Here is an 11,004-nt window from a genome sequence, read left to right as displayed (position 1 = left end):
ATTGTTGAAACCTTGTTGAGGTCTCTGTTGATCCTTCCATGAGAAATTTGGATGATTTCTCCATGAAGGATTATAGGTGTTTCCATAGGATTCTCCCATGTAATTCACCTCTTCCATTGAAGGGTTCTCAGGATCATAGCTTCTTCCTCAGATGAAGCCTCCTTAGTACTGCTTGGTGCATTTTGCATTCCAGACAGACTTTGAGAAATCATATTGACTTGTTGGGTCAATATTTTGTTCTGAGCCAATATGGCATTAGAGTGTCAATCTCAAGAACTCCTTTCTTCTGACTAGTCCATTGTTCACAGGATTTCTTTCAGAAGTGTACATGAATTGGTTATTTGCAACCATTTCAATTAGCTCTTGAGCTTCTGTAGGCGTCTTCTTCAATGAAGAGATCCTCCAGCAGAGCTATCCAAAGACATCTTGGATAGTTCAGAGAGACCATCATAGAAAATACCTATGATGCTCCATTCAGAAAGCATATCAGAGGGACACTTTCTGATTAATTGTTTGTATCTTTCCCAAGCTTCATAGAGGGATTCTCCTTCCTTCTGTCTGAAGGTTTGGACTTCCACTCTAAGCTTACTCAATTTTTGAGGTGGAAAGAACTTTGCCAAGAAGGCATTGACTAGCTTTTCCCAAGAGTCCAGGCTTTCTTTAGGTTGAGAGTCCAACCATGTCCTAGCTCTGTCTCTTACAACAAAAGGAATAGCATAAGTCTGTAGACCTCAGGGTCAACCCCATTAGTCTTGACTGTGTCACAGATTTGCAAGAATTCAGCTAAAAACTGATGAGGATCTTCCAATGGAAGTCCATGAACTTGCAATTCTGTTGCATTAGAGAAACTAATTGAGGCTTAAGCTCAAAGTTGTTTGCTCCAATGGCAGGGATAGAGATGCTTCTCCCATAAAGTTGGGAGTAGGTGCAGTAAAGTCACCCAGCACCTTCCTTGCATTGTTGGCATTGTTGTTGTTTTCGGTTGCCATGTGTTCTTCTTCTTTGAAGAATTCGGTTAGGTCCTCTACAGAGAGTTGTGCCTTGGATTCTCTTAGCTTTCGCTTCAAGGTCCTTTCGGTTCAGGATCAGCCTCAACAAGAATGCTTTTGTCCTTGCTCCTGCTCATAAGAAAGAGAAGGGAACAAGAAAATGTGGAATCCTCTATGTCACAGTATAGAGATTCCTTTAGGTGTCAGAGGAAAAGAAAAGTAGAAGACAGAAGTAGAAAATTCGAACTTATCAAAGGAGATGGAGTTCGAATTTTGCATTAAGGAATAGTGTTAGTCCATAAATAGAAAGATGTGAGAAGAAGGGAAGTAATTTTCGAAAATTGAGTGAAAGATTTTGAAAATATTTTGAAAAACACTAATTGATTTTCGAAATTATGATTGAAAAGAAGTGAAGGATTTTTGAAAAAGATTTTGAAATTAGAAAAAAAAATTTGATTGAAAACTATTTTGAAAAAGATGTGGTTAAGAAGATATGATTTGAAAAACATTTTAAAAAAATGTTTTGATTTTTTTGAAAATTAAAAACTTGGCTAACAAGAAAAGATATGATTCAAACATTAAACCTTTCTCAACAGAAAAGGCAACATACTTGAAATGTTGAGTCAAATCATTAATTGATAGCAGGTATCTTTGAAAATAGAAAGAAATTGAATTTGAAAAAGATTTGATTGAAAAGATATGATTTGAAAAAGATTTGATTTTGAAAAGATTTTGAAAACTTGAAAAAAATTGCATTGAAAAACAGAATCTTCCCTCTTGTGCCATCCTGGCGTTAAACGCCCAGAATGGTGCACATTCTGGCGTTTAACGCCCAAAACTATACCCTTTTGGGCGTTAAACGCCCAACCAGGTACCCTGGCTGGCGTTTAAACGCCAGTCTGTCCTTCTTCACTGGGCGTTTTGAACGCCCAGCTTTTTCTGTGCAATTCCTCTGCTGTATGTTCTGAATCTTCAATTCTCTATATTATTGACTTGAAAAGACACAAATTAAAAATATTTTTGGATTTTTAATAATAAGGAAAAATCAAAATGCAACAAGAATCAAATAACAATGCATGCAAGACACCAAACTTAGCAGTTTGTATACTACTCACACTAATGAGAATGCATATGAGACACATAAAACACTCAAGTCAAGAGAATTTAAAGATTAGAGTAAGAAATCATCAAGAACATCTTGAAGATCACTAAGACACATGAATGAATGCATGCAATTGACACCAAACTTAACATGAGACTAGTGTCTCAACAAGAAACATAGAATAATTTTTTGTTTTTATGATTTTGTAAATTTTTTTGTGCTTTTTCGAAAATTAAGTGGAAAAAGGTATCAAAGTTCTTAATGAGAATTCCAGGAATCAGTGCAATGCTAGTCTAAGACTCCGGTCTAGGAATTAGACATGGCTTCACAGCCAGCCAAGCTTTCAAGGAAAGCTTGGTCCAAAACACTAGACATGGCCAATGGCCAGCCAAGCCTTAGCAGATCACTGCTCCAATAGCAAGATTGATAGAAATCAACAAGCTTTTGTGACGATAAGTTGAAACCTCGGTCCAATGAAATTAGACATGGCTTCACAGCCAGCTAGATTTCAACAGATCATGATGAAACTCTAGAATTCATTCTTAAGAACTCTGAAGAAAAAATACCTAATCTAAGCAACAAGATGAACCGTCAGTTGTCCATACTCGAACAATCCCCGGCAACGGCGCCAAAAACTTGATAGCGCGAAATTGTGATCAATACTTTTCACAAATCAAATAATCCCCGGTAATGAATCCAAAAACTTGGTGTTCAATACCATGGCATAAACACAACTTCGCACAACTAACCAGCAAGTGTACTGGGTCGTCCAAGTAGTAAACCTTACGCGAGTAAGGGTCGATCCCACAGAGATTGTTGGTATGAAGCAAGCTATGGTCACCTTGTAAATCTTAGTCAGGCAAACTCAAATGGGTATGGTGGTATGCGAATAAAACATAAAGATAAAGATAGAGATACTTATGTAATTCATTGGTAGGAATTTCAGATAAGCGTATGAAGATGCCTTCCCTTCCGTCTCTCTGCTTTCCTACTGTCTTCATCCAATCCTTCTTCCTCCTTTCCATGGCAAGCTTAAGCAAGGGTTTCACCGTTGTCAGTGGCTACCTCCCATCCTCTCAGTGGAAATGTTCAACGCACCCTGTCACGGCACGGCTATCCATCTGTCGGTTCTCGATCAGGCCGGAATAGAATCCAGTGATTCTTTTGCGTCTGTCACTAACGCCCCGCCTTCAGGAGTTTGAAGCACGTCACAGTCATTCAATCATTGAATCCTACTCAGAATACCACAGACAAGGTTAGACCTTCCGGATTCTCTTGAATGCCGCCATCAGTTCTAGCCTATACCACGAAAACTCTGATCTCACGGAATGGCTGGCTCGTTTGTCAGGCGAGCACTCGGTTGTCAGGCGATCAACCATGCATCGTGTATCAGGAATCCAAGAGATATTCACCCAATCGAAGGTAGAACGGAGGTGGTTGTCAGTCACACGTTCATAGGTGAGAATGATGATGAGTGTCACGGATCATCACATTCATCAAGTTGAAGAACAAGTGATATCTTAGAACAAGAACAAGCGGAATTGAATGGAAGAACAATAGTAATTGCATTAATACTCGAGGTACAGCAGAGCTCCACACCTTAATCTATGGTGTGTAGAAACTCCACCGTTGAAAATACATAAGAACAAGAGTGATCATTGGCCTCGGTCCCAGAGAGGGAACCAGAAGAACCAAGATGAAAATACAATGGTATAATGTCTTACTTATAGAAAACTAGTAGCCTAGGGTGTACAGAGATGAGTAAATGACATAAAAATCCACTTCCGGGCCCACTTGGTGTGTGCTTGGGCTGAGCATTGAAGCATTTTCGTGTAGAGACTCTTCTTGGAGTTAAACGCCAGCTTTTATGCCAGTTTGGGCGTTTAACTCCCATTTTGGTGCCAGTTCCGGCGTTTAACGCTGGAATTCCTGAGGGTGAATTTGAGCGCCGATTTGGGCCATCAAATCTTGGGCAAAGTATGGATTATCATATATTGCTGGAAAGCCCAAGATGTCTACTTTCCAAAGCCGTTGAGAGCGCGCAAATTGGGTTTCTGTAGCTCCAGAAAATCCACTTCGAGTGCAGGGAGGTCAGAATCCAACAGCATCTACAGTCCTTTTTGGTCTCTGAATCAGATTTTTGCTCAGGTCCCTCAATTTCAGCCAGAAAATACCTGAAATCACAGAAAAACACACAAACTCATAGTAAAGTCCAGAAAAGTGAATTTTAACTAAAAACTAATAAAAATATACTAAAAACTAACTAGATCATACTAAAAACAAACTAAAAACAATGCCAAAAAGCGTACAAATTATCCGCTCATCAGTCCTATTTATACTAGACTAGTTACTAGGGTTTACAGAAATAAGTAAATGATGCAGAAATCCACTTCCGGGTCCACTTGGCGTGTGCTTGGACTGAGCATTAAAGCTTTCATGTGTAGAGACTTCTCTTGGAGTTAAACGCCAGTTTGCAGCCTGTTTTGGGCGTTTAACTCTAGCTTGTAACCTGTTTCTGGCGTTTAACGCCAGAATAGGGCAGGGAGTTGGCGTTTGAATGCCAATTTCCGTCATTAAAACCCGAGCAAAGTATGGACTATTATATATTGCTGGAAAGCCCTGGATGTCTACTTTCCAAGGCAATTGAGAGCGTGCCATTTGGGTTTCTGTAGCTCCAAAAAATCCATTTCGAGTGTAAGGCAGTTAGAATCCAACAGCATCAGCAGTCCTTTTTCAGCCTCTGAATAAGATTTTTGCTCAAGTCCCTCAATTTTAGCCAGAAAATACCTGAAATCACAAAAAAATACACAAACTCATAGTAAAGTTCAAAAATGTGAATTTTGCTTAAAAACTAATAAAAATATACTAAAAACTAACTAAATCATACTAAAAACTATGTAAAAACAATGCCAAAAAGCGTATAAATTATCCGCTCATCAATAATGTAATATTGGGATTAATTTAAAAGACATAAATCTTTTTATAGTGTGTAACACACTACTACACAGAGTCTTATGCTTAAGTCATAAAACAGAGGTGGCGAGGTATTACGACCTCGAAAAATAAAATTTAGTATATATAGTAGTATGAAAAATATTTATAACTAGGACCCTTTGGAGAAAAAGGAGTAAAACAAAATCGTTAAATTGAAAAGCGCAACACTCCGATCGATAACGTAATGAAGTAGATAAAGGATAAGCTAACGCGAGTATATATTGATGACAAGTCATCTTATGCTAGTTTCACAAGCATTTTTCACTTTGTTTCATTAGGTTTCATGCACTTTCTTGCACAATAAGTAAGTAATTAGATTGGAATTTCATGCATCCCTTGACTCAATTAAACATGGGTGTTTATGTGCTTTTTCATAAGGTTTTATGCCAATTTTACTTGATGTTATGAATGATGCAAATACCTTGTGATTATAGCAAACTTTGATACAATGGTTTGATTGATGATAGGTGAAAAAGAGGCAAGAAAGAAGCAAGAAAGAAGAGAAAAAAGCAGAAGTAGAAGTAAAGTAGAGGAAGTAACGTTGGCGACCAAAGTTGGCTCACCAACATTACCTCAAATATTGGAGAAAAAGGGGGTATGCAACGTTGGTCGCCAACGTTGGTCCACCAACGTTGCAGGCAACGTTAGTGCAAATTTAGGTGCCAACGTTGGACGGAACATTGGAGAACCAACGTTACCTCCAACGTCCTCGAAAATGTTCAAAAGCTGGAGTTGAGAAATTTTGGGTGACTCGTACGCGTTGATGACGCATACGCGTGAAAGCGTAATCCACGCATAAGTGTGAGCTGCGTGCACGCATGAATCGGCAAAATTGGCCATTCACGTGTACATGTGAGCCACGCATACGCGTGACCAAGCGAACGTTGGAGGTCCAACATTGCCTCAAACGCTACCTCCAACGTTCCCGACAAGAAGCACAAAATTTGAGTTTGAAAATTTGCATCGATGTGTACGCGTGGGCCACGCGTACGCGTGGATGCAGATTTTGGCCAGACACGCTGACGTTAGGATTTTTGCCAGTAAAGAAGTTCATAAAAACAGTCGCGTTGTAGATATAGTCTCTAAACCGACAGAAATCCCTTCGTACAAACATTTTGGTTTTCACAAGTAACAAACCCCTTTGAAATTGATAACCGAGTATTCAAACCTCGGGTCGTCTTCTCAAGGAATTGCAGGGAGGTATGTTCTTATTATTGGCTATGAAAATTGTGAATTCGGGGTTTTGAGGATGAGAAATAAATGTGGCAAATAATTTAAATGACAATTAAAATAAATTAACAATAATGAAATCTCTTGGCAAGGTGTAAGAACTTAGAAGTCCAAGTCTAGTTATCCTTATCAATAATAATGAAAATTGAATCATAACTCCACTTAGTTAACCCTTGTTAGAGCAAGGGAAGGTCAAGCGACTAATTAGTGAGATCTTCAATTCCTAGTTAATTCCTAAGAATAGATTGGGATTATTGAAGTTCAATTTAATTAGCAAGATAACAATTATCAATTATGCTGTTGAGTTGGATAACTCTTGAGTTACTGATTTCTTAACCAAAACCAAAAGAAAAAATATCTAAATTAAATTAAAAGCATTCATAACTGGAATAACAATATCTTCAGATTAGGGATAATAAAAAGGGACAATCATAAACTGAAATACCTCAAATATCATTAAATAATAAAATCATCATGAAAGTGGCATAGGCCAATTAGGCAACATAACTAATACAAGCAAGCATTCAAATGTCTGAAAATAACAAATAATTATAAAGTAAAAGAACATTGAACCTAGGATTGAGAGTCACTCTTAAAAACTTAAGAGAAGTCCTAAATCCTAATCCTAAGAGAGAGAGAGACTCTCTCTCTCTCTAAGACTACATCTAAAACATGGAAAGTGAATTATTAGAGCCTCCTTATGAATGGATGCATTCCCCCACTTTATAGCCTCTAATCTGTGTTCTCTGGACCGAAAACTGGGTCAGAAATAGCCCAGAAATCACTTCCAGTGCTTTCTGGTCCGTATAGGTTGCGGAAAAGTGACGCGGCCGCATGGCTCACGCAGCCGCGCGGGTTGCGTTCCTGCTAAGTCACGTGTCCGCGTGACTCACGCGTTCACGTCGCTTGGCGTCGGGGCAGCTATGGCAAATTATATATCAAATCGACGCCCCGGACATTATCTTTCCAATGCAACTGGAACCGTGTCGTTTGGACCTCTATAGCTAAAGTTATAGCCGTTTGAGTGCGAAGAGGTCAGGCTGGATAGCTTAGCAGTTTCTCCAACTTGTTGTATTCCTTCTACTTTTGCATGCTTCCTTTCCATCCTCTAAGTCATTCCTGCCCTATAATCTCTGAAAACACTTAACACACATATCAAGGCATCTAATGGTAATAAGAGAGGATTAATATTAGCAAGTATAAGTCCAAAGAAACATGTTTTCAATCAAAGCACATAATTAGGAAGGAAAATGTAAAACATGCAAATAGTATGAATAAGTGGGTAAAGAGTAGATAAAAACCACTCAATTGAGCACAAGATAAACCATGAAATATGAGTTTATCACACGCAAACGGGTGAGCGACGAACACGCGCACAACGCTGTTCTGACGCGTATGCGTGGGCGACGCACACGCATAGGTGGAATTTAGGTTTTTAAAGTAAAAAATAAAATGTTCTTTATGACGAATAAATTAACAGTGACAAGAATTTAATTGGATTTCACCTGAATAATTTGATGTGAAACAAGTTTGGTGTCCACCAAAGTTGTATTTATTCACAAGTGACACGGTTAGTTATTCATAAATAAGGAACATGTAGCCAAAATTCTCAATTTTCCTTATCTAGTTGTTAATTTTCACTTGCTCATTTCCACCTCTTTGAAGTTAAGTTTTGTTGTTTTGTTAAGGTGGAGAGGTGTGAAGAAGAGAAGACTGAGGGAAAGGACAAGACCATGCAATGTACAGCCATCACAAGAGTGAAAAGCAAGTCACATGTGCTTGGAAATGGCTCCTTGGGAAGCACAAATCTGCACAATGGTGGGGGAGGCTCATCACCTAGAAGGCCAAACCCATGTGCCCAATAAAGAAGTGATCCTTGTCCTCACTCAACTCTACATGCACACCATTCATTCCCACTTTCTCAATAGCATCTTCACCGTTCATTATTCATCAATTCTGCTATAAACAACCCCCACATTACACCGTGCTCCATACTTCATTTTTTCACCTACTTACATTCACAATTGCAATTCTTGTGTCCCTTAAAGTTCAAGTCATTAAGTGTATTCTGCTTGCTCTAAACCACACTTGTTTCTTTTGATTTTACTACCTTGCTTCACCATTAAGCCATATTCTCATCCTAAAAGCCACACTAGCCAACCGTCCTTACCACTCTTCATTCCTCTATACGGCCAATACTAAAGAAACTATGGTAGCTTCCTCAAGCCACAAAAGAAGAAAAGGAAAGTAATCTGTTGAGGTTGAAGAAGAAAGAACTTATGATCAATGGAAGTTCAAATCAGTGTTTCACGAAATTCAACTTGAATGGATGAGGCCCAAGAAAATCTTGTTGGAAGTCCCTTTCCAACTCCCTGAAGATGAGTATCAAGAAATCAAGGCAAAAATTACAAAAAGAAAATGGGAACTCCTTACCACTCTAATCACCAGGATTAATGCTAGCATTTTAAAGGAATTTTATGCTAACACAGTAAGGCCAGATACAACCATTGACACAACTCACAAAAGTTATGTAAGGGGTGTGGAGGTTGACTTTAGTCCTAAGACCATCATGAAGATCCTGGGGCTGAGAGCAGCACACTTTGATAGAGCTATTTATCGTGAGAGGATAAGAGGCATCCCGGACTATGAGGAGATTGCCAATGATATTTGTGTGCTTCAAACTGACTGGGTGAGGGACTCTAAAGGAGCACCAAGATATCTAAGAAGAGGAGATCTCTCCCCAGAAGCTAAAGGATGGTATGAACTTTTAAGAAGGTCTAGGCACTCCAAACACTTCAGAGGTGAACATAAAGAGAGCCATTATGCTGCACTGCATTATGGTGGGGGGAGAAATTAAAAACCATGAACTCATTGCCAATGACATTCAAAGAATTTCTGAGAAAAACTCCCCTGAAGCTTGGCTTTACTACCCAAGCACCATCATTCGCTTATGCATAAAGGCGAGGGTACCATTGGAGGATGCAAATCCTATTTGGTTGAACCCGGGTATGCCAATCACTATTGAAAGAATGGCGAATGTCACAGTGGCCCAGCAACAAAGAAGGCCACAAAGGAGGAGAAGAAAGGAGGAGGTACAAGTGGAAGAGCGACCAGAAGAGTAACAAGCAGAACAACAAAGTCCAGTACAAGCAACCATTGGCATGAGCCAGATACAAGAAGCTATTGAAGGGCTGTCCCTACAATACAGGAGAGCTCAAGAAAAATAAGAGGAGCTCTAGCTACAATTCATGAGATCTCAAGAAAAACAAGAAGCATTTTAGCTGAGGATGATGGACCAGCAAAGAGATTTCTAATCAATGTTTCTGGACCAACAAAGATAACAATTTGCTCAATTCCAAGAAGGCTTCAACAAATTATCCACACAACAAGCCGAGCACGAAAAATACATCCAAAACCTTTATCAATGGAAGAACATATATCACACAACTAGAGAAGCTAGGCATTTAGATAGAATGGAATATGACATAGACATGCATGCCAAGCTAAACTACATAGGCGGCTGCATGCCAGTGTTAAATCGAGAGATCACACCATTTCACATGTGCCCTGAATTAAGAGAAATACAAAGAGAAAGAGCTAAAAGAAATGTAGAAAGAATGGAGCAAAGGTTGAGAGATGCTGGACTCTCAGATCAGATAGACCATTCTTGGGATCAGAAATACCTTTTTAAAGAACAACAGGAAACAAGCAAGAAGAAGAAGGAGCCAAAGAAAAAAGAGAAGAAAGGAGAATCAAGCAAAGGGAAGGGTTGCAAGAACTAGAGGTGGTGGAGTTCTTTTTATAGCTTTAAATAAATAAGGAAGATGCATACCTGAAAAATGATATGCCTCCAAATCGTTTATGTTCTGCACTTTCATGTTTGAATAAGTTTTCATGTTCTGTACTGTTATGATTGTGTGTGAGCCTCCTTTAATTTTTAATTAAGTGTTCTAGTCTAAATGTCTGCATCACTCATCTGCTTAAATCTATGTCTTGTTCCCCTGTGCATAAATAAAAGAAAAGTTGAAACAGAAAGTGAAATTGTCCAATTTGGTAGGAATTAGAATAAAGTTCAGTGGTAGTATGTGCTTGATTTTTCAGTAAGCTCACTAATAAAGATGAAAGGTAGAGTGTCCCTTTTATGTATGAACCTAGTGCTGTTTGTGAAACCTTAGTGAATAAATATCATTGGGAGAAAGAAAGAGTAAGAAAAAAAAAGGAAGAAAAGCCAAAAATTGGCAACAAAAAAATGAAAGAAACAAAGAATAAAGCTAGACACCAATAGCTTGGACCTTAAGACACTTGCCTGTGGTGCTTTTGTACTGGGATCTGCTTGGATGATTAGGTTCTAAGGAGTGTTTCAACACTTGATAACTTGGGTTAACTAACCCGGGATTATCAACCAAAAGTCCACTATCAAGAGCAACCTAGTTACAAGGCATTTAGTAACCTAAAAAGGTGCTGGGCATCAATGTTCTTAAGAAGAATTGTAAGCTAAGTGTCTGTGGTGAATATGTGTTGATTGAAAAACAAGCTAAAAAGCTACTGCAACACATGACACTAAGCTGCAATTGAAGAATAAGCTTCTTAGAGGAAGAAAAAAAGAAAATCAAACATCAAGGATTAGTGAATAAAAAGGTTTCATGACAGCATATCAGTTAAAAACCTAAAAGGACATTTCAAACCTGG

General features: G+C 38.7%; 1 non-coding gene across 1 annotated transcript; it reads left to right on the top strand.

The window, feature by feature from the left end:
- Positions 1–479: 479 nt before the first annotated feature.
- Positions 480–587, top strand: LOC112718611 (small nucleolar RNA R71). The gene has a single exon (XR_003160943.1). It is a non-coding gene; the product is annotated as a small nucleolar RNA R71 (small nucleolar RNA).
- The last annotated feature ends 10,417 nt before the right edge of the window (positions 588–11,004 follow it).

This window comes from Arachis hypogaea, chromosome 10, assembly GCF_003086295.3.
Source record: "Arachis hypogaea cultivar Tifrunner chromosome 10, arahy.Tifrunner.gnm2.J5K5, whole genome shotgun sequence".
Lineage (NCBI taxonomy): Eukaryota > Viridiplantae > Streptophyta > Magnoliopsida > Fabales > Fabaceae > Arachis > Arachis hypogaea.
Note: the sequence above shows the minus strand (reverse complement) of the source record. Positions and strands in the feature narration are given on the sequence as shown.